Here is a 24,159-nt window from a genome sequence, read left to right on the forward strand (position 1 = left end):
CAATGATTAGACAACCCAGAACATGCGACTTCGGGTATACTCAGGAATGGTGGGAAGCAAGAACACTCTTTCGTTATACTCTCATACCAGTCCACAACAGGAGTAAAAAGAGACAGGGAAAAAGTTAAAATATTTATTTTAACAACGTGCTCTAAGATGCAGTATTGTTGCTAACATAAGCAGACATATGATTAGAAATAATATGATCAGCATTCTTACAACTCCATAAAATACAAAAGGAGAAATCATATTACAATGATGGTGAAAACAGGTCCTATAGAGCCTAGTAAATCACCCTCCCTAGGTAGGAATCATGTTTTATAAAATATAGAAGGCCATCTTAGGCTTCTTTAGGGGACCCCATACATCCAAGATCAGCAGGAATGGATCACATCAGGATATGCAAAAGCTCTGTTTCTCTGGAAAAACGGGATTCTTCCAAATGCCTGAAATCATGCTTACAGTGCAATATTAAAGGTGCCAGAATCACGTTGGCTGCAGCTGCATGTATGTTATGGCTAAAACATGAGCTGATCAGTCTGAACAACAGCTACCTTGTTAAGATAACCTTGGAGGCTTTAGCACTCAGTGTGCAGACTAGATATAGGTCTAGGGATGCTGAAAACAAGCCATTCTCATGTGAAGCATTTCACGCAGCCTAACTTACAACAACAGTTATATGCAGAGTTGTGTGCAAAAGCAGCAATAAGGTAAAATGCTGTTTAAACTTCTAATAAGCCTATGCTAACATAGCATTGTGCGCAACAAGGCCCAGCCCTCACTACAGGAGGTGCGTTCCAAAAGGTGGTCCCTGCAGCCATATGTAGCCAGAAAGGGTGAGAAGACCTTTAGTGGCAGCCGTGTGCTCAGGGTGGGTGGGTGTTGTCCCTGGGTAAGTCTTGAAAGGCTGTAAGAAGTGCAGCCCACCTCTGTAAGAGTCAGCGTTTTCTCAGGCCCTTGGCCTCGATCCGCAGAAGTGCATAGAACTCCACACTAGCCCATACGAAAATCGACTGGGGCCAAGTGGATACCTGAGGTGGTACTGTCAATTTCCAGTGTTTGGTCCAAACACTTAGGCAGTACTGTGGCAAGATCTAAGAAAAGAGATGCAAGCCTGGCTTTCTGAGTGGTCCAGAGAGCCCCAGGACCCAAGCCTCCTAGCTGGCGAGGGTGCTGTTATCAGTGAGGTGGTCAAGGTGCCAGTAACGTGAGAGGGACGGAAGGTCCATAGCATGTGGAGCATGTCTGCACTGTGCAAGTGGCAGAGTGGGCAGCAGGCATTTGCACCAAGAAAGTAACCATTTAGTTTGGCAGAGGTAAGATAGGCTCCATGTGGGAAGAACATTTAATACGTTTAAAAAGGGCGTTCCTGGTCACCTTAGCAGGGTATGCCAGGATGCTGATCGATTCCTTCTCTGTGAGTGCTCTGCCAAGGCCTGCCTCCCGTTTAACCTCCAGGCAGGACTGGGGCACCCAAGTGCGCTTGCCACGACCTTTGGTCAGCCAGCCGATGTGATGTCCACCTTGGCCCATGACAGGCAGGTATTGAAGAACCGTGTCCTGCCATGGCTCCATCGCATCTATGGCCCCATCTGAGCCCTTGTCTGGTCACTGTAGGTCAAGAAGTGACCAGCAGGGATGGCATATTGATCAATGATCACTGTAAGGGGGAGGAGAGCACGTTGTGAAAGAGATCACCAAGGATCGCCCAAGGGCATAGGAATGTGGCTGCCAGTGCACTCCCATCCAGAGACAGGCTGAGGAAGGGTTGACTGACGCATAAGGGATGGCCGAGGCCTCAAGCATGTGCTGCTCTAAGCACACGGGAGCTGGGCAGTCGAAGTGTGAACCGAGCTGAAAAAGCAGCCGAAGCATTTCAAAGTGCAGCAGGGCCCTTAGTGTAGCCATGCCCGCCGCCAGGTGAAACCCGGAAGGCAACTGCAAGTCCATTGCATTTGAGGTACCAACTGAAGTGCTCAAAGTTCCGAGGACAGGTTGGCAAAATAATATAAGAGTCTAGGTAGCATAGTGTTGGTAGATGTACTTGAGGCAGGACCGACCCTATGCTGGAAGTAAGAGCTCTAGTCATCCACTGATCTTGAAAGCGAATTCCAGAGGAATACTCTGCACTTAGGGCCATAGGAGGAAGGTACCGATTTGAGATTCTGAAATAGCGATTTTTAAGAAAACGCTATTTCAGAATCGCAAATTGGTATGTATGTACAAATTCGCTTCTTTTTAGCGAATTCTTAGTATTCCTTAATTGCTATTAGCAAATTGCGAATCGCAATTAGGGAATACTTTCCCATTCATTCATATGGGCCAGGAGGCCCATAGGAATGAATGGGAAGATATTCTCAATTTTGCGATTCGCAATCTGAAAATCGCAAATTAAGAATAATTTCAAGAGGGCAGGGGTGTCCAAAGGACACCCTGTTGCACCCCTGAAATATGCATGGGTGCACATGTGGAACACATACATGCCCTAAGGGCATGTATGAGCGTCACATGGAAAAATGCTGAAATGTGCATTTTTCAAGGAAATCGCAACTTACCACCAACTAGAAGTTGGTGGTAATTTGCGATTCCTTAAGGGCATTTTGGAATTTTTTTTGGCTTCATACATTGCATTTAAGGAATCGCAAAGTTTGCGATTCCTTAAATGCAATTGCAAAATAAGGAATTGCAAATTTTGCGGTTCCTTATTTTGGACCAGATTTTACTTCATACATATCATTTTGCTAATTCGCATTTGCAAAGGGCCTTTGCGAATGCGAATTTGCTTCATACATATGGCCCTTAGTGATATAGTGGAAGGCATCCTTCGCTATGCACCACCACCACTCTAACACTTCTATAAACAGAAGTATATCAACATTAATACCTAGTGTAGTAAAGGCTCTCGCAATGCACTGGTACGCAAAGGAAAGGTGCTTAACACCAAACAAGATAAACAACCTTTCTTAACCTAGATTTCCAAGGACTGCATTCTTCAGGAGAAATAGAAGTCCAAAATGTAGAAAATTACAACGCATAGAAATTAAGCATGCATTTTAGAGGAAGCTGTGTCACTGTGATTTACGGGTTCTTGTTAGTAAAGAAGCCACTTATTGACTGCAAAAACTTGGCGACTAACATTTTCCACAATACTTCTCACACTAGTTGTGCGTTGCTTTGCTCCAGGGGTGAGTTTAATGGGTGGTACATGGGTGTTCTCTTGGATCCACCCATTTGGGCAGATTTACAAGCCCCTTGCGCCGCTTTTACGCTGCCGTTGCGTCACTTTTGTGACACAGCGGCGGCGCAAAAGATGCGCCATGGCGCGGGGTATTTACAACGTGACGCATATGGGAGATGCGTCACGTTGTAAAGCCCTGCGCCAGAAGAGGCGTACCATCGCACGGGAGGCGTTCCGGCGCAGGAACGCCTCCCAAAAGTGGCTGAGTGAAATCTACAAGATTTCACTCAGCCACTTTTGTGCCCATGCAGCGTCAAAACCCTGCCCCTGCTTGAAGCAGGCGTAAGGATTGGCGCAGCATTGTGCACATAGGGCCCCTCTGATCATTGCTGGAGCTGCGTCAGATGTGTGACGCATCTGTGCCGTTTTTGCCCCATGGTGTGCCGCATTGTAAATGGGGCACATCAAGGGTGGCGGAGCTGCGGCGCACAATTACTGGCGCATCCCTGCCGATATGCAGGGATGCGCCAGTAATTGTAAATCTGCCCCATAGTTTTTTACTCTTTGAGGAAGGCGTAAAAGGGAGACATGTTTTTATTTCTCCAAACCTTTCTGACCGTACAGCACACATGCAAGGTGGGAATAGTTTTAAAGGTTGTCTAGGCATAGTATTTTGTCCTGGAAGTTGGTCCTCCCAGTACAAAGCCTCCAGTCAACAAGACACACACAACTTTGCACTACAGAACATGGATGTGTGCCTGGTGCTAGTCGGATTGATTGTGCACCAGTGATAAGGTGAGAGCAGGACAGGGCCATATCTTACTGGATGTGGCACTCTTCTGCTCTCCCAATCTCACACAAAACAAGTGCATCTACTTTAGTTGATCTGCTGGGTTGTGTGACAACTTTGTAAATCTGGCCCTTGGTATTTTTTCCATAAAACCGTACCTGCTTTTTAATACAGCATCATGCAGGTCCCACTACAACTCTAACCATTTACTTTACCACACGCTCACTGATAGACTCCTTAAACCGTTATTTTGAGTAAATCACAAAGCATCATTTACACAAACACTACAAAAAACTCTTGAAATTACAGATGTGCATAAATTAGTCACCTACCTCCTGGTCAACTAACTCATATGAATAAGTCAGTAAAATTCCTGTTTCCAAAGCTTAAAAATAAACCATTTAATGTTGTCACCTTCTTTATGTACCTTTTTGCCTTCTATTTTCACAGTGGAGAAAAACAGTTTAACTAGATAACATTCCTTGATAGGCACATATTTAATTTCTCTTGTGATTCAGGCATTTTGGAGATAAAGAGGGGCATATTTATTCAATATTCACGCAACGCAATAAGTCACCTTGCTATGTGAAAGAGAGAGGTCAAGAAGTAGCCATAGAATGGAAGACCACGGGATGCTGACTGTGTGGCATGTCGTGGCATGTGGAAAGGTTGCAGATACATGCCTGTCAGGAGTGAAGCAGCACTCCAGGGACTGATGTACCCGCGTTATGTTCAGAAGAATGGCATCCCTGCCACAGTCGTCCCGGGGAAAGCGTTACTGATAATATCCATATGGACACAAATCTTGATATTGCATTTCCTGCATGTGCCCTATAAAAAGAAAGGGTCCTAGAACAGTTTGCCTTCCTACTTGGAATAAGAACCGCCAAATGGGGTCTGTTGGAGCTTGTGATGCAGTTTTATATAAGAGCAGCACATGTATTGCAGATGGTCAAATGCACTTTGATTCATGCTGGGCCAGCTCAGTAGTTTAATAAAATCACAGCTGTCAGTCAAGCAAGCATACCAAGCAATTAGAACTAAGGCATTTCCTCTGAGGCAATAAAGTCGTTGTGTTTCTTGTTCATTGCACAGGATTTGTATAAACTGGAAAATGCAGGAAGGAGAAACCCGTTCAAGTTTGAATTTTTTGCTGGATCTCAAGTCCGCTTTCTAAGTAGAGTCTCATCTGTGTGTTGTTATACATCTGAAATTGTAGTTAGTCCTGTTTCACATCCTCCCTCTCAGCGGTATGTCACCTTTACAATGAGCTTTTTACTGCACAGAACCTTTATTGGGGAGGTAAGTACCACAAAGCCTATTTTAAAGGTACATTTACAACATGGTAGTTTACCATGCAGGTTAGTTTTTTTTTTTTTTAAATGCCATAGTACACACTCACACACATCCACCCACTTACACATACACATTCATGTTTGTAGCATGCGTGTCTGCTTATGCACATGCTAGGCATACACCTGCCACCTAGTGTTGGGCTTGGACATTTGCATTTTATTTTTCTTCAAAGAAAGTTCTCGATTCATGAGATGCAGTGTAACTCCTCTTTATGTGCATTGCGCAAGGGCACTGACTCCACGCTAGATAGTTTTTTTCCGTCATCGAGTTCGGACGTGCACCGAGTAGGCTCAGAGTGTTCCATGCCAGTTTGTCGATCCTTTGGTCGCCCCTTCTTTAGAGCTTGCTCTCCTAGCAGTTACAATCGCATCAGTGAGATGTATCAAGGCCTCGCTTCTGAGTCACAGCACAGCGATTTTGGCATCGAAGACTCTCCTTCATGTGGTATCACCTCTGAGAATGAGCACGGATTATAGAATGAGCACCATTTCAATATTATCTTCGATGCCATGCTAAGTACCAACTGACCGATCACCATTAGGTCATTGACACCAGCTCTGCCCACAGCAGCTCCGAGACATCCAACTGACCCTTGGAGTCATTCTGGTTAGCCTGGGATCAAGGCAATCAGGTCCAATCTGCCTTATTCAGACAGCAGGGCAGTCCTCCTGGCAACACAGTAGTCCTGCTTCTTAACTTTTTACAGGTTCAGGAGTGAATGAAATGTTCAGAAGGTCCCATTTTTATACCTTTTGCCAACCTTTGTATGGGTGAATTCTCTGTCCTACCCTCAAAACTAGAGCGACAGAGGCAAGGGCTGACCGGTGTCAGGTTCCTTTGTGTGTGCTGCAGGCTGGGCCCTTTGAAATATTACCAGGGCAGGGTACAGCATTTCCCCAGATCTCCTGTCAGGAAGACCCTCTCCCCTCACACCTAGGTTTCCTTAGTCTCACTGCTTGGAAGCAATACAAAACCCCAACTTTAGATCAATTCTTAGCCATGTGGCCAAGGGCACTGGCAGAAAGGCACAATTGGTTTGGGCAAGAAAATGCCAACTTTCCAAAAGTTTCATTTTCAGATTTGTACTTTAAAATTAGACTTCACAATTAAAAAGATTTTTAAATATAATTCATTTCAGTGCAAATATAATTTTTCTGTCTTCTCCCAATATGAATTTAGCACTTATTAAACGTAATAAGGCAACCCAGTGTTTGTCTTTGGGAGAACAGTGACAATGTCTTTAGGAATTAGCACATGTAAAACTTAAACTCACATGTCCTGATTTTTAAATACCACGCATCCTGCCCTGTCAGTCGTTAGGGCCTACTTTAGTGATACTTTATAAATAATAAAAAGGATGGTTAAGTCTGTCAAAAGGTTTATTTTTCACAAGTCAAAATGGCAGTTTAAAACTCCACTCCACTCCACTGCAGTGGCAGCCCTGAGACATGTTTTGCAATGCTGCTTCAGTGGGTGGCAGAAGAAGTGCTGCTGCCCAGTAATAGAATTACATTTACAGGCCCTAGGTACACGTAGTACCATTTGTTAGGGACACACAAGTAAATTTAATGTGCCAATTAGGTGTTGACCAATTATACCATGTTTGAAGGAGAGAGCATAACCACTTTAGCTCTGCGTAATAGGGGTAAAGGGCACAGAGTCCTAATGCCAGCAAAAACAGGTTCTTATTAAGGCAACAGTGGTCACTTACAAGCATTGAATACGCAAACTAATATAAATATAGACTCAATCGTTTCTATCTTGTAAATGACATACCCAGCCGGGCAGAGGTCTAGCAATTACTTTTCAAACAATGTTAAACAAAATTCACTAACAATATACAAGGCGGGGCATACGCCTGTACCCAGCTTATCACACACTTAAACATCAGGGAAGAGGGACAAGTGGAGGGAAAACATACGAAAGGGCTTATAGGAAAAAGTTAAGCATTCTGTTATCTGTGGTGTTTACCACATAAAATAAAGAAGCAGGAAACATCAGATGCAGGTAAGTAGGTTTTAATAACCTCATCCACGAAGGATCAATGATCAACTGACTTCCAGAGAAGTCCACATTCTAACAGAAAACCCCAAACAGGATTCTACAAATTAAAGGTACAGGGAATAAAGAGAATACAAGAAAGCATATTATCACACATCTCCTTCCTAACAAAACAAAAGAAGGAAAGAAAGAAAGAAAAACTAAGCAAAACTAAACATAATCTTTTAAGTAGGAAGGAGGTTTACGCACTCTTTGACCTTTTCTAGAAGAAACCAACAAACCCGGAGACACCGGAGAACAGTAATGGGAATTACCTGAACGACCACCAACACCGGGAGCATCATTACCCACATCAACAACAGGCAACCTTGAACCAACCAAAACCACACGACTGCTATTCCATATCCTTCCATCATCCGTCTTGACAGCATTCCTGAAGATTTTCACCACAGAACGAACTTCAGTGAACTTTGACCAAGGCCTACACCCCACAGGGGCTCTGATGCGTACCAGATCACCAAGATTGAACTTTTGAAACAACACAGCCTTTCTAGTATCAAAATATTCTTTCCTAGCAATTTGTTTGTCTAATTCCTTACATCTCCATTCCCCAACACTATTATCGACCAATCCTTTGTTCAACTTCATCCAACCTGGACACCACAAAGAATTGGGAACTCTGCCCTTGAACAACTCAAAAGGAGATCTTCCTGTAGTAGAATGAGGAGCCATGCGATAACTATTAATCCTTTCCTTAAGAGACATCTTCCAATCCAAACCAGAGGACCTTGCCAACTGAATAGCTTCTTTAAGAGTCTTGTTAACTCTCTCGACAGCACCATTCGACTCGGGATGATACAAAGAACATTTCTTATGGACTACACCACACTTCTTTAAGTAATATCAAAGAGCTTCGAGCAAAACTGAGGCCCATTGTCTGAAAGCAAACTATTAGGAAAACTTTCTTTTAAAAAACACCATCCAAAAAATTGATAACAGCATCTGAAGTTATGTCTCTTACAGCACTAACCTCAATTCATCTCGAATATAAGTCTATCAAAACAATCAAATATGGAGTATCAGAAACTCCAGACAAAGGACCAACAATGTCGATTGCAACCTCATCCCAAGTATGATTTGGTAAAATTCTTTTAACCATGGGCATTTGTCTAGTCTTTGAAATTTTATCACTCGCACAACATTCAGGACAGTCTCTCACCATTCTCTCTATTTCTAGATCCATGCCAGGCCACCAAAACTGCAAACGGAGAATTTCCTTTGTCTTGACAATGCCTAGGTGTCCACAATGAGCATGAGTCAACAACTTTTTCCTAATACCAATTGGTGGAATTAACTTCGTCCCACGAGTGAGAAGACCATCATCAGTAACAGAAAGTTCTTCTGAAACCAATAACCACGGTTTTTCTAAACGACCATGGCTCTTTATGGAAGAAATAACCCTAGAAATCTCTTCATCTTTCACCAACTCACTCCTCCATTCACATTCATCAACAGCTCCTCCAGTAACCTCACATACACTGATATTGTCATCTGTTTCATAAGTATCTTCTTCTTGAAAATTCTCAACACTAACTAGCCTTGATAAACAATCCGCGGACTTGTTAGCTACACCAGGTACGTAATCCACCTCAAAATCAAATTCCTGTAACGAAATCACCCATTTTCTAATTCTTGAAGAAATGGCATCCAAACCTTTCTTTGAAAATACCTCTCTGAAGGGCTTGTGATCTCATAAAACACACACCTTCGAACCCCAAATCAAATTCCTAAATTTCCTCAAAGCCCAAAAAATGGCAAGGGACTCCTTCTCTATCACAGAGTAATTAATTTCTGCACCCCTAAGGCACCTTAATGAACAACAAATCAATAAATCTTGCCCATCTTTTCTTTGTATCAAAATAGCTCCGAGTCCTTTATCACTGGCATCAGTGAACATGAAAGTTGGAAGACCAGGAACAAAAGCATGCATAGAGGGAGCCTTGTTTAACTCCATTTTTATACTTTCAAATTCCTTACTACAGCCATCAGACCAATCAAAAACAACATACTTAGCAGTCAACCTCCTCAAACTATGTGTCTTTTCCGCAAAATTAGTGACAAACTTTCCATAGAACTCAACCATTCCCAAAAAAGAAAGTAACTCATCCTTATTAACAGGTTCCTTTATCTTCGAAATTGTCTCTACCAGTTCTTTTTTTGGGAAAACACCCTCACCAGTAATTCTATGTCCAAGATAATTCACTTCTTGCACACCAAATTTGCATTTACTTTTCTTCAGGGACATACCAGCTTCACCTAAACGTCTAAGAACAAGACACACACGTTCATTATGTTCACGCAAATCATTCCCAAATATTTACAAATCATCCTGATAACACTTCATACCACACAAACTTTTCAAAATCTTAGACATGGTTCTTTGAAATACGGAAGCTGCCGAAACGAGACCAAAAGACATTCTCTTGTATTTAAATGTTCCCATAGGTGTGATGAAAGCCGTAAGCTCCTGGGAGGACTCATCCAGTTCCACCTGGTGGTAGGCAGATGCTAGATCAAGAGTGGTAAAATATTTTGCTCCACCCAACGTACCAACCAACTCATCAATATTTGGTAATGGAAACCTATCCACAACTACCTCCTTATTCAGCGACCTCAAATCTATGCAAAGCCGAATTTCACCGGTCGGTTTCTTTGCAACAACAATAGGAGCCAACCACTCAGTTGCCTCAACTGGCTCAATTATCCCATTACTAATTAGCTTTTCAATTTCTTCTTGAACTTTAGTTTGTTCCACTAAAGGAATTCTCCTCACTTTTGCTACTATAGGAACAGCATTCTCTTTCAGTTTGATATGATGTTTATAGCCACGTAAACATCCCAAGTTTTCCTTAAAAACATTTGGAAATTTTTCTGAAAAAACTTTGCACAAATCATCACTCACACAACTGTCGCCATCCTCATGCACCTCCTGAATTTGAACTTGAGGCGAGGCATTGGGATCAAGTTTCACACCAAGTTCCCTTTGATGTAACCATCCCAGTAACGCATCACCTTTCTTTGCTACATATATTTTACCAACAGTTATTTGACTGACCAATTCTATCTCACCCAAAAAATACCCCAAGATTTTAATTGGTTTGTCACTATAACCTAAAGGTGCTATATCAGATCTCAATAATTTAACATTGCTTGGAAAAGTTTCCTTAAACAATTTCTCATCAATTAAAGTTATGTGAGAACAAGAATCAAACTTAAAATTTATCATCTTATTCTCTACTTTGACCAAATGTGAAGGATGATCAGACTTAGTACATTTTATCTCAAAACTCATGGTTCTGACTTGAGGTTGAGACCACCTTTTCTTTGTTACATCACTTTTAAACATCTTTGTTCTACAGAACTTTGCATAATGCCCTCTCTTTCCACATAAGTTACACAAAATTTTTAATGCAGGGCAAGTGGAAGAATTTGCTAAATGTGAAAATTGCCCACATCTGAAACAAGAAAACGTATTAGTTTGATCAGAATACGAAGTACTAGACATATTAGAGTTCATTACTTTTGCCATGGCACCCTGTTTTTCTGGCACAACACCACCCTCCTGCTTTTTTACTTGACATACAACATCTTCCACCTTTGTTTCTTCTTTTGTTTCAGGTTTCTCTTTTTCTTTTTTCAATTCACTTACACATTTAGTCATATGTTCCACTTGTTTTGCAATAACCAAAACTTTCTCAAGTGGATGTTCATCTTTCAACCATAAATCTTTTCTGATGTCATCATGCGCACATCTCAAAACAAATTGGTCACGTATTCTTTCGTCAAGAGTTTGTCCAAAGTTGCACGAAGAAGCTAACTTTCTTAGAGATGATACATACTCCTCAACAGTCTCATCTTTCTTTTGTTCTCTCAAACCGAAGTGATACCGCTCCATTATTGTGCTCAGCCTTGGCAAGTAGTGACGATCCAATTGTAATATGGCAATCTCATACTCATTTAGATTTCTTTGTTCTGCTGCAGGTAAATCTGGCAGGTGTTCTAAAACATCTTGTCCTTCACCACCCAGACAATGTAGAAGAAGAGCAAGTTTCCTTTCCGCACTCAAATTTGTACCACATACCCTGGCATAATTCTCAAAAATTTTCTTCCACTTTTTCCACTTTACATTTGGTTCTCCAGGGCTAACTAAGAAAAAGGCTGGTTGAGTAACATTCTGCATTTAAAAAAAAGTCTTTTACCTTCTTTTAATTTTCTTTTTTTTTTATTCAAAAATATTCCCTTGTTTACTTTTTTTTTTATTTGTCAAGGCACTTCGTCACGTTCAAGCTCTTTTCGTTACTTTTGTTTTAATGTGCGTCAAAATTCACATAAAGAAAAAAGAATTGTAGTAGTAAAGTGTTCGAGTTCTTTTTTCTTTACTAAAGACCACTTTTTTTATGGAAAGAACAATTGTCTTTAGATTTAATCAATAAAGAATAAAAGAAAACGCTCCTCTACACAGTTAAAACGAGTAGTTGTCTTAATCTTGCTGAGTAATATTAAGCAACAATGCGCTCTATTATTTGGAGTTGGAACGCATAGTTTGGAACGCAGGTATTGTGACGAAAATGCGCTGTCTTGCTGAAAGCTGGAACGCACAGATGAAACGCAGGTAACGTTACGTAACGTGAAATGCGTAGCTCGCGCTCTCTTCAGCTCGCGCTCCTCACAGCTCGCGCTCCTCACAGCTCGCGCTCCCTTTCAGCTCGCGCTTTTTAAATAATCTCCACTTGCGAGTTAACTAATAAATCTACATTTATGCTGAGTTTAATTTATTCCCACCGCTCTCCTCACCATATGAAGACACGCATAAAAATCGTGCTTAACGTCCTTTCTGCCGCAGAGAAGTCACCGCTTCACTTCAATAGATTCTGCAGCTGGAGGAGAGGTGTTATCAAGTCTTCTTCGTGTTGAGGTTTTCCCGATCGTCGCCAAATTAATGTGGTGTTTACCACATAAAATAAAGAAGCAGGAAACATCAGATGCAGGTAAGTGGGTTTTAATAACCTCATCCACAAAGGATCAACGATCAATTGACTTCCAGAGAAGTCCACATTCTAACAGAGAACCCCAAACAGGATTCTACAAATTAAAGGTACAGGGAATAAAGAGAATACAAGAAAGCACATTATCACATTAACCTTGTTAGTTCCACAGTTATAGAACAGAACAATACTGGCACCTATACACATTTAAAGGGCAAATAGGTTTTTCCATGTGTTTAAGGTGCACATAGTTGCTGACGGCGTTTCGATCCGTTTAACACATTATGCGGATCATCATCAGGACATGTAATGAATGCCTAATAGTGAATAGCCTCATTTGCCCTATAGAAGCCGACGGAATCAAGGCTTCGGGTGGGCGAGCACAGGGAGAGACTGAAGATAATGGAACGCAAAGTCAGTTGTGCGCAGGGGTGGGGATACGTGGGGAGGTCAGCCTAATTGTAAGTAGCGTGAACAACAGGGGTTAGGTCCTTTACGTGGTGGGGGCTAGACCCTATATAAGTGACAAGCAGCACACAGTGCCCACACCACAATTACTCAATACATATTTTGAAGGGTAAGAAACCAATTTATTGTTGCTTCCCTAGACCACATTACTTTGTGTTCATTACTTTATACCTTTTTCAAGTTTTTAAAAAATTCATAGCAGAAAAAACTATGAATTCAAATATTTACAAGGCTAATTAAACTTTCTACAAACATTAAAAGACAAACATTATTTACACATTAGAAAACATTTTGACATCAAGCATTTACAACAAAATTACAAAAAAATTATAATGGTTTCATCACAAACAACAATTATTACAAATTACAAATGAGAGAAACTAGAGTTGGGAGGAAAAATATAAGCAACTCAATAACTTATGAGTTTTTTGAATACTGGACCAGCCGGTCCTAGTGTTTTTTAACAATGATGGTTTTTAACTCCCAAACAACATAACCGACGCGTTTCTAGACCCGGCGTAAAGTCACTGGTCTGTCATCAGGGCTGTATGTATCTTGTATCTGCAAGATGCAAAAACATTATTTTACTTAATCTAGCGTGTGGGCTCCTTATTTCCATTCAGTCGCTAAAAACCGTTCTGTGCTACATACCAAAATTGTTCAGAGGAGGACTTCGAGAGGGGTCTTTAGAAGGTCCTTTTGATAAATATCGTGGATTACGGCGGAATCAATTTTGGCAGCGTAACCATCGAGGTTGAATCTGTGGTGTTGGGGAGATTTGCGTTATTAACTTCGTGGCGTGCAACCAGGGTAACACGGTGGGTAAAAACAATTAAGGTGGCCTACCTTCCTTCTTTTTCTTATTTTCAGGGAAAAAGGAGTATCACTATTACCATCCTAATAGAAAACAAAACACAACCTTAGCCGTATGTTTAAGATTGTTGGGGCGCTAAATCAACGCTTACTGTTGCAGGGTGGATGGTTACCTGCTGCTTTAGCCACTGCTCGATACTGATGGGGTCTTCTTTCTCTCAACAAAGATGGCCGCCGCTGTTTCCTGTTTGTTTTATACACAGGAATGAGCTGGTGCATTCTGGTACGTGAAGTCCCAAAGATTGCAGTCAGTTAAACATTTTTTTTTTATGTAACCAGAATGGACGTGGATTAATATCCTACTTCTGGCACATTGCACTCATAACATTTTTTTTTCATAAAGGGTGAATGGTGCTTGCCCCCAAGTGTTTTAAACGTATTATGGATATTGAAGGAGCAAGTGACTCTGGCAACCTGTACTTATGAAAACATTCAAAGGGCATCTCAACATTCAAAGGGCATCTCAAGGCCAAGGACCAATTTTGTTATCAATGTGAAGAAATAAATCATAAAGACCAACGGACAAACCAGGGATGTCAAACCGATGCAAGTCAGGACAAGGCGGAACCTGCAAATTTGATTATACATGCGCTATCTCAGACAGAGTATTCAGGCCAGTCTGTGCGCTATTAAATTTTAGAATCAGATATGCTTCTTTCTGTAGCAGAACGCGCTCGACGTCATGGCATTTGGACTTAGAGTTTATGGTATACAGTACAGACCATTTGAACTCTTGTTCATTGTGGCCCTTTTCACAAAAATGCTTAACCATTGGAGCAGACATAACTTGTCTCTTGATACGTGATCGGTGCTGGCTGATTCTTTGATTCACTTGTTGGCTGGTTTTTCCAATATAGATTAATGGGCACGGACATTGTATCATATACACAACATTCTTGGTTCTACAATTAGAGAACTCTTTGTGTCTCCACTTGATTGCTTTGTGGACGAACTCAACTTCTATTGTGCTCGGACAAGCCACGCAGTTGCCACACTTGTGGTGGCCCTCGATTGGCTTGAGATTCCATTGCGCCAATAAGTCGCTTTTGGGCTTGGGTATGACTACATCAGCCCAAATGAGTTCTTGGCCAATACTGCGATTTTTTTCTGTAGGCAAAAATGGGCTTGGGGAACGGACATTTCAACCCCTCCAAAAGGTGCCAGTTCTTTAATACAGCCTGTCGTAGTTTGTGTGTGTCTGGGCAGAAGGTTGTGACGCACACAAGTTTATCCAGAGGCGTGCGCTGTTTAGTTTGTACCAGGGATTCTCTAGGCGTATATTTAGCGCGCTTGAGAGAATGTTTGAGGAGCTTTCGAGTGTAACCCCGTTCTTGCATGTCGCAGCAAAACGCTTGTGCGTGGCGCTCATAGTCTTGTATATCCGAGCTTTGCGTGTTATTCCTAAAATTTGCCCATAGGGTAAATTAGCTTTTAGACTGTGGGGATGTGCACTCCTGTGGTGTAAAATCGTATTTCTGTCAGTATCTTTCTTAAACAATGATGTTACCAACCGTCTGTCCTCACACCTTAGCTCAATGTCTAAAAAGGTCATGCGGCTGGAGCTATTCTCTATGGAGAATTTTATGTCTCTGTGCCTAGTATTAAGCCATCCATGAAAGGCCATTAAGTCGGTCTGGCTCCCCTGCCACAGGAGCCAGACGTCGTCTATGTACCTGTACCACTGTATAATTTGGTGTCTGAAAGGGTTGTTCATATCCACAAACTTTTCTTCATACTGCGCCATGAAGAGCACCGCCATTTCTGGGGCATAAGGACATCCCATGGCGGTGCCCTTCACTTGCATGTAGAACTGGCCGTTGAAGGTAAAATTGAAGACAAATTATTGGGCGTTAAACACAGAGTGTAGGTGGGTGAGATGCGTGGTCTGGTCAGGACTGTAAACTATGTTGTCTAAATAGGCTAACGCGAATCCGGATAAGTTCTTCAAGACGGTATTCATTAGACGTTGGAAAGTGGCAGGTGCCCCGTGTAGCCCAAAAGGGAGGACAGTGAACTCGAAGTGTCCATCATCCGTAGAAAAAGCGGTCTTTCTCCTGTCCTACTCCCTTAGGGGCACCTGCCAATAGCCTTTGGTGAGATCTAGGGTTGTAATATACTGAGCGCCGCCAAGTTTCTCAATGAGTTCATCCACTCGAGGTATTGGGTACGCGTTAAAGCTGGATATATCATTTAGGGCTCGCAAATCCATGCAAAAACGTCTGGTCCTGTAAGGCTTTGGGATCATGACTATCGGACTGGACCAATTGCTCTTGGAGGGGCGGATAACCCCAAGGTCCAACATATCTTGTACTTCCTTCCGGATGGCTGTTCGTCGGGCTTCTGATACTCGATAGGGCCATATCCTGACTGTTTTTCCAGGTGGGGTATCGATACAGTGTTCGGCAAGAGAGGTCCTTCCAGGGACGTTAGAAAACAAGGAATCGTGGTCCCTCAGAGTATCTTGTAGCTCTGTAAGCTGTTGTATATTTAGCTCATCATTGATTACCATTGATCCCGAGTAGAAGAACCTCCTGGGGGGTCCGACACCAGGTTCACTCCCGTCGGAAGAGGTCCCAACCACTTTTTGAGCAGATTTATGTGGTAGGTCTGCGTCTTGAAAGGTCTGATCTGTAATCTGTAACTCGTTCTACCAATCGCCTCGATCACTCTATGTGGTCCAACCCATTCCGCTCAGAATTTCTGAGTGGAGGACGGTAGGAGAACCAAAGCCCAGTCATCTTTTTGCAGTTGCCTCCATTTCTTACCTATGTCATAGGCTACTTTCTGACGCTTCTGTCTCTCTTCTAGGTGTGTATATGCTAGGTCTCGTAGTTTTCCTAGTTTGGATTTGAGACTGGGCGTAGTCTAATGTTGTGGCAGTCTCTTCTGGGTTCTCGTTCTCCCAAGCCTCCTTGGTCATGTCGAGTAGGGATCGCGGCTGTCTGCCGTACAGTAGTTCAAAAGCTGATACTCCCGTACTACTCTGTCGTTGGCCTAGGATCACATACAGCGCTAGGGGCATTATCTGGTCCCATTCCGTCCCGCTAACTTCTAGCATCTTCCTGAGCGTTGTTTTCAGGGTTCGGTTATAGCGCTCGACCAGGCAATTGGTCTGCGAGTAGTATACCGAGGTACAAATCTGGTGTATGTTTAAGTTGTTACAGACCTCCTTCATGAGCTTGGAGACGAAGGGTGTGCCTTGATCCGTCAGGATCTCTTTGGGAAATCCTACTCGGCTGAACAATTCTATCATCTTTTCAGCAACTTGCTTCGAGGTGGCAGTGGTTAAGGGGAAGGCCTCGGGGAACCTTGTGGCATAATCAACGACCACTAGTACGTGTTGGTAACCCTTCCGGGTCTTTGGTAGAGGCCCGATAAGGTCCATTCCTACCCTTTTGACGGGTTTCCCTATAATGGGTAGGGGTTGCAAGGGGACGGATGGCGGTTTGGTCATGTTCTTCCTCTGACATATGCTACACTCTTTGCAGTACGGGTGGTTTTCTCTGCTCCGGTATGTCCCGCGACCAGATGGCTGTGCGCGAAGAATAATACCTGGTCCCTAAAGGATACAGGGACTAAGAGTTGCACTGGTTCATCTTGCTTTCCTTGTCGATAAACAGGTCTTTTTGTATCCGGAACCGGGGGTACTTTGAAGGTTCGTTGTCTTGGTCTTGGTAGGCTTGTTCCCACGCATTGAAGAGGGTAGGATCATTGGCCTGGGGGAATCGGAAGCTTCTGTCCAACACCCAGGGGTCCGGGGACAGCAGGGCAGGGAACGGGTCTATAGATCGGGATTGTCGGGAAGGGGGAACCGGGACCTGCTCTATACTCCTCTTAAACAGGTGCAGGAAGCCTGGGTTATCTGTCCCTATAATCAAGTCCTCTGGGAGGGAAGACAGGACCCCTACCCCTATTATATGGGGATCCCCATGCAAGGGCTGTATCGGGAGGTTGGCTATGGGGTATGGCTTAACGTCTCCATGCACACACCTTATGCTCACCCTCTCCCCGGGTAAGTATTGTGAAAGGGACACATGTTGGGTCTGGACCACGGACTGTCTGCAGCCTGAGTCTAAGAGGGCCTGAATAGAGGAACCGTTCACCCAGACACTTACTCTGTACGAGCTCCCCATCTCAGCTGAATATAAGACCGATTTGGGCAGGTACCCAACCTCCATAGGTTCGTCTTGTTGTCTTCGTCTCGGACATAGGCGGGCAATCTGGCCCCAGTCGCCGCAGTCGAAGCATTGGGGCCCTGGGGGCCCAGAGCCTTCGGGCCTCCAGGGGCAAGGCCGTGGTGGGTCTAGAGGGCATATAGGCCATTTCTCTGGTTTGGGTCTAGGTTTGGAGTTTTTCTAGCTGTCCCAACCGGGGGTCTTGGGCTGTGCCCTGGCGAAGGTGGTGGCCATATCAATGGCCTGTGTAGTTGTTAAGTTGTGGTGCTGGCTAAGCCACCATTGGGTGGCATAGGGTAGAGCTTCTAGGTACTGCTCTAAATACATGCGGTCCATGATCTCCTCTTTGGAGCTGGTGGAGGGGGTGAGCCATTTGTCTGCGGCCATTTTTAGTCGCACAAAAAGGGTTTTGGGGTTTTCTCCAGGGGCTCCCCGTTCCTTCCAAAACCTCAGTCTGTAGGCTTCTGGATCCAGGCTTAGATGGTCCAGTATAATTCTTTTTACATCGGCATATGGGGTGTCTCCCGTGGGATTGGCCACTTGATACGCGGCCTGGGTCTCGCCCACGAGAAGCGGGGCCAGGAAGGAGGGCCACTTGCTAATGGGCCATCCACACGCTCTTGCCGCTCTCTCAAAATTTAGCAGGAACGAGTCTGGATCTTCACCAGGGTGGTACTTCTGGAGGGATACTGCTGCCAAGCCATGGGGGATGAGTCTTTCTTCACTGCCTCCTCGTGATACCAGATCTACCCAGGGCTGAGAAGGTTCAGGCCACGCTGACAAGGCTTTCTTTAGGATCTCCCTGTCGGCTTGTGCTGAATTCAACTGCTGCTCCACTACCCACTCTAGCCGCTCCTGTCCCTTCACCAATTGCTGCACTACTGTCTCCATCTTTTCTATACAGATAGTTTCTTTGCCCGCATTCTCCACCACTGTAACGGGCACAGGAGTGATAGGCAGGAGACGGGTCTTAGTTTTAGAAGGCTTTAATGTGGAAAAGAGGTAATCTGTACAAGTCTTTCTGGTAGGGACAGTTCGACGGGGTGAGCGGCTTCGAAAGGCTCGTCTGCTTCAGGGTTTGTCCTTCTCTCTTCTCCGATGTCTTTAGGGGCTCCGTCGAGTCGAGGCTCCGTCGATGTCCGTCTTGCCTCTCGATAGAAACAAACACAGCAAGTTGTGAGGAAGGTGCTCTATATGTACAAGTGCTCAGGGGAAAAGGAGTGAGGAAGCACAAACCCGTGTCACACTCTCTATAAGTCCGGCCGGTGAAAGGGGGGGGGGTCGGTGCTCAGGCAAAGGGATACCGGGACAAGGGAATACCCAGGACTAATTGGTGGAAGCGCCCTTCCTTCCAACCCAGCCCCTGATCTTACTCCGTACCTGGGCAAGCCACACACCTCCCCCTGGTGTGTGGCTGGACGGCTCGTAGGGGCGTTGGCCTCCTGGCTTAACCTTGGTCTCAGGCGCCGCTTCTCCACTGCTCTCCGCTTCCTCTGTTCATCTCCTCGTGTCCCCAACACTCCTCTGCTCTCTCCGCTCCTCTTCCTTCTCCTTCCACACGTCTCCATTCCGGGTGAACAAGCACACCGGCTTCTCTGCGACTTCCGCATTTGACGTATGAGCGTCCTCGTGTAGCCCCGCCCACTCTTCCTCTGACTGGAAATTAAAGGGCCAGTGCATTTCCATCTCCTCGTCCCGAGAGCCTATTCCACAGTCGATATCAGGCAAGTCGTTCTGTGAAGGACAAGAAAGAAGGGGGGGTATGTTTTGGGAGTCCCTGAAGGGTGCCAGAATCCTGGTCCGGAGGGGCACGCCGGTACACCCCGTTACAATCACATATATACACACAATTACATAACATATTTACAATTAGACGTGCAAGCTACGGAGTATTGTCTGGATATCCTGTCAGAGATAGTTTGTCACCAGTCCAAAAACGAGTCCCCTACTGCAAATCTTCGTATCAACTTCTGGGTTAAAGTAACTTGTGGTAAAGTCGCAGTCGGGGTAGTGAATGCTTTGCAAAGGCTGGTCGTTGTTGAGACTGCGAGGTAAAGGAGGTTTCCCGTGATTAATATGTCTGCTGGAGAGAGATGTTTGTCTGGTTGCAGTTTTGACTCATCATAACGTATTAGAGAGGGTTAATATGCCTGTAACAAAAATGTGTACCCTACACATAACTGGACTGTATTTTATGTGGATAGCTCAGTAGGTTACTGCTTTTGTTGTAGAGAACCTTTTGTAACTTGCAGTTCAATAGTTACAATTATGATATAGGACAGTAACCTATGAAGTGTCGAAGAGCTGCTTGCAAACTGCATGGTATAGGTTAAAGAGTTTTTTTTCTCCCCTTATCTTTCACTATACTAATGATGGTAAAAAGGGTTGGCTTGGGTAGAAACACATTCTTATTAGTAAAGACAACAGTATGCAGGGTCTTTATTTTCCTAATTGCGTTCAACGAAGGGCCATCAAATGTATTTCCGTTGATGTCTACTGGCTGTGGCAGAGTTAATGTTACTCGGTCGCTAAATGCAGACTTATGTTCATTAATTAGCTCTTCTTGGGTTAATTGCTGAGGATGAATCAGAGATTTAAGTAGCAGATTGCTCATGCCCTAAAGGATCATCAACCAGATTGATGGTCTTAACTTTCCATTGCCTGTACTAGATCTATATGGTTTGATAGTAAAATTGAGCGCAGCCAGGAGTTCTCCGCTTCCTCTACAGAGGCAATGATGGAGTTGTTTGTTTGCGAATAGTGCTTGTTTGGGTGGGGTCTAGGCATTGAATAAGAATAGCTTGGTGTGTGAACCTGGGCCTGTATCATAATAACTTTGTCCACTGACATTTCACTATTTCCAGGTGCTGTTACTTTTAAATTCATAGATGGACGTATGCTGGACCGTTGATCTGGATTCAACAGTGAATCTGACTTTTGAGGAATGAGTGGATTGGTAGTTCTGCAATGTTTTCTGTCGTTGAATAAATGACTGCTGCTGGGTCTTTTAAAAAGATAAATTTACAGCAATTGTTCATTTTCCCAAATGTCTAGATTGGCAATATCAATGGATTGCTATGGCCTTCACTTGCTTTTGTCATGTTATCCGGCACAATGTGTGCCTGGCGTTTCCATGCAATCTTTTTTTGATTCAATCATTTCTGCGCAGCCTGTTGTCCGATCTTACCGGATTTCATTTTTCCTGTAGACGCCCTGGTTCCCTTGATTAGTCAAGCCTGTATTACATCTTAGCACCATCGCTGCTAGAGATATTTTTCTCCTGTGCTGAGGACCACTGTAAATTGGTGTGGTCATGATGAGCCTCTATAAAAACCTACCTGTATGCCTCTGTTCTCTCCACTTAATGATGGTCCCTGGGGTGGGTTGATATGAGTGGGAACTGGGCATAAGAAGGAGGCGCAGAAGTTCAGAGGGAGAGCTTAATCCGCTAAAAGACTTCTGAGGACTGCTGAGAACTGCTGTGTAGCTCTGCTCTCTTGCTGAACCACATCCACAGTCTCCAAGATTTTAAAAACAGTTTTTTCACTTTTCCCATTTGCAAGAGTATCATTTGCACAAAAATGTTTAATAAATTGAACCAAATATTTTTTTCAAAAAATGAAATAATTTTCGTTGTTTCATGCGGACTTTTAAAGCCCACGATGTCCAAATCTCTGACTTTTCATGTGCAAAACAAAATTCACAACACTGAAAATGCATGTGCAAAACAAAATTCACCACACTGACAAGGCAGTACAAGTCGCAAACTGATTTCTGATTGGCAACGTTCACATCATCAACCCTTCCTTGCGATCTACAATGACCTGTATCAATGTTTTGTGAAAACCACTGTGGTAACAAATCATTGTATGCAAACCAACACAAGAAATGACCTTTATCCCTTCTTATGTTTTGCCTCAAGCACAGAAGACACCTGTTTTGCATACAGACACTTCTTCTGAGCTGCTTACCACTAGCCTTGTGTAATCGGTGGCAGGGTGACCAGTGTCTATTCAAGTTCAATGCACCTACATGGAATCTGTGATACCCAGCCATCCGTTCAGTGGTGGGTTGAGATGCCCAAACTCTCCCACAGGCATCCAAATGAGCATTTCACAAAACTCTAGATGCACAGTAAAAAAAATATTGCAATATGAAAAACCACATTGATTTTGTTCTTTTTCCACTTTGAAAACACCAGTGCTTACCACAATTCTATGTTTCACTAACAATGGAAAAGTCCACTTGAGCACAAGCAAAAACAAATCGGGGTACAAATTAGAAAGAAAGGCAGCTAAAGAAAGGGTCTGAAAGCCAGAGTCATGTTTATTGTGTTTCGGGTGTATCACAGCAATGCAACAGGGTAAGACTTTAGCACTCAGCTGAACATAAGTTTAGGAGTTACGTCAAACCTTTAAAAAATCTTACCTCTTGTTTGTATGGCAGCCAAGACATTAAAGTGTTGTATCACCTCCACATTCTGGGCTTACCCTCCCTCGATGACTAAATACATGGCACGCAATATTTCAAAGTAAACAGAGTTGGATATATTTTATGTGCTTAATTTCTGATCACTTAGGTAAGGATGCAAAAAGAAATTCCCCGTCAACATACATCACACTCAGACGAGCACTGGAGAAAGTAAAGTGCTGGTAATGCACCCCGTGGTGCGTGTTCCATAGACTGTCTGTGTGTGTTAGCTTTACCTTTTATGAGCTGTGCCTGAGAACTTTAAGGCCAAGCAGAAGACAATCCAGACAGAAAACAGGGCCGCAGAAGCTCAGAAAGAAAAGCAAACACCTCATACTATGGTGAGTTTGAAGCCCCTTTTACAGCAGTGCACCTGAAACGTGTGCCACACAATTAAAGGTCCGGCTGGATTAAACCATTATCATGTGATGTGTCTGAAAGGCTAGGAATGCTGGTATGTGCGCCCCGAGGAGATAAAACAGGTGTAGTTGGGGTCGGAGTTCCATATACCAGTGTCATTTAAAAGAAGAGGGTGGGTCAGTTTAAACAAACTGTTTGTTGCTGTGTTCTGTTGTATTACGAGATGATATGGCTATGCATAGAGTCAGGGGTACATGCCTACGAATTTCACGATATAACAAAAATCTCTCTCTGTCTCTCCCCCTCCCCTTTCAAAGCACTGGAGGAGCAACTAGAGCCAAATTTCGGGGGGTGGGGGGGTGTGAGGGAGGGCTAATTCTTCCAGCAGTAGGAAGTGTGGAGATGCAGGGGCTCTAAGAAGGGGTGAAAAAACAACAAAGCTCATTAACCTGCAAATGGTCTTATAAAGAACCGTGAAGTACTCGGGTGCGGCTGTTGTGTGCCAGGGAAGCTGTCTCAGCCCGGGGATCCACACATGACGGACGGAGGCTGAAGCTGAAGCCCTTTGAGCACAATGGGCTTTGCGCGCCTGCAACACCATGTCTCTTCCTATGCCTCCCGCCTGGATTTCGCGCTGCTCGTATTTTAAAAGCGGGGTGCGAACGGTCTCATAGGGATGTCTCAGTGTGCGCACTAAATCCAGGACACTGCGGGCTCCGGGTGACCATCGTGCGTGCAGCTTAGTGGGAACAGTGATCACAACGCTTCATTGCAGTCTTGTTATTGGCTCAGAGGAGCCCCTGTGTACTGGGTGCTTCCTGCTCCCGCCGGACTGCAGAAAGGAAGAAGCCAGAGAAGGCAAGGCAGGAGGCAGCCGACTGGCCATTCAAGGTAAGTGTTTTTTTTTTTCATTGAACGCCCCCCCTAAAACCCCTGTCCGGAAGCAGACACTACTCTCTCTTTATTTTAGTTTATAAATTGATTTACAATATTAAACAATTTCTATACGCACCGTAAATAGCAAGCCTGCAACACCATGTCTCTTCCTTTGGCTCCCGCCTGGATTTCGCGACGCTCACGTTTTAAAAGCGGCGGTGCGAAAGGTCTCCTAGGGATGTCTGACAGTGTGCGCGATAAATCCAGAACACTGCGCGCTCCTGGTGGCCTTCTTGCACGCTCGCCCACGCGCGCAGCTTAGTGGGAACAGTGGTCCTGATGTGTGTGGCATGTTTTGATAGTGAACTACTGCCAATTTAGTTTTTTCACTATTGCAAGGCTACCTGTTCCCATAGGATAGAAAGGGGTGTTTGCTTATAAAATCTTATAAACATAACTACCCCTGGGAACAAGGTAGGAAAATAAAGTTTAGTATACCTGAACTCAGAATTATAATAGGCATCTTTTAATGAGGGTGATTTTTACATTCTGTTTTTGAAAATACCA

Source organism: Lissotriton vulgaris, chromosome 7 (assembly GCF_964263255.1).
Source record: "Lissotriton vulgaris chromosome 7, aLisVul1.2, whole genome shotgun sequence".
Taxonomy (NCBI): domain Eukaryota; kingdom Metazoa; phylum Chordata; class Amphibia; order Caudata; family Salamandridae; genus Lissotriton; species Lissotriton vulgaris.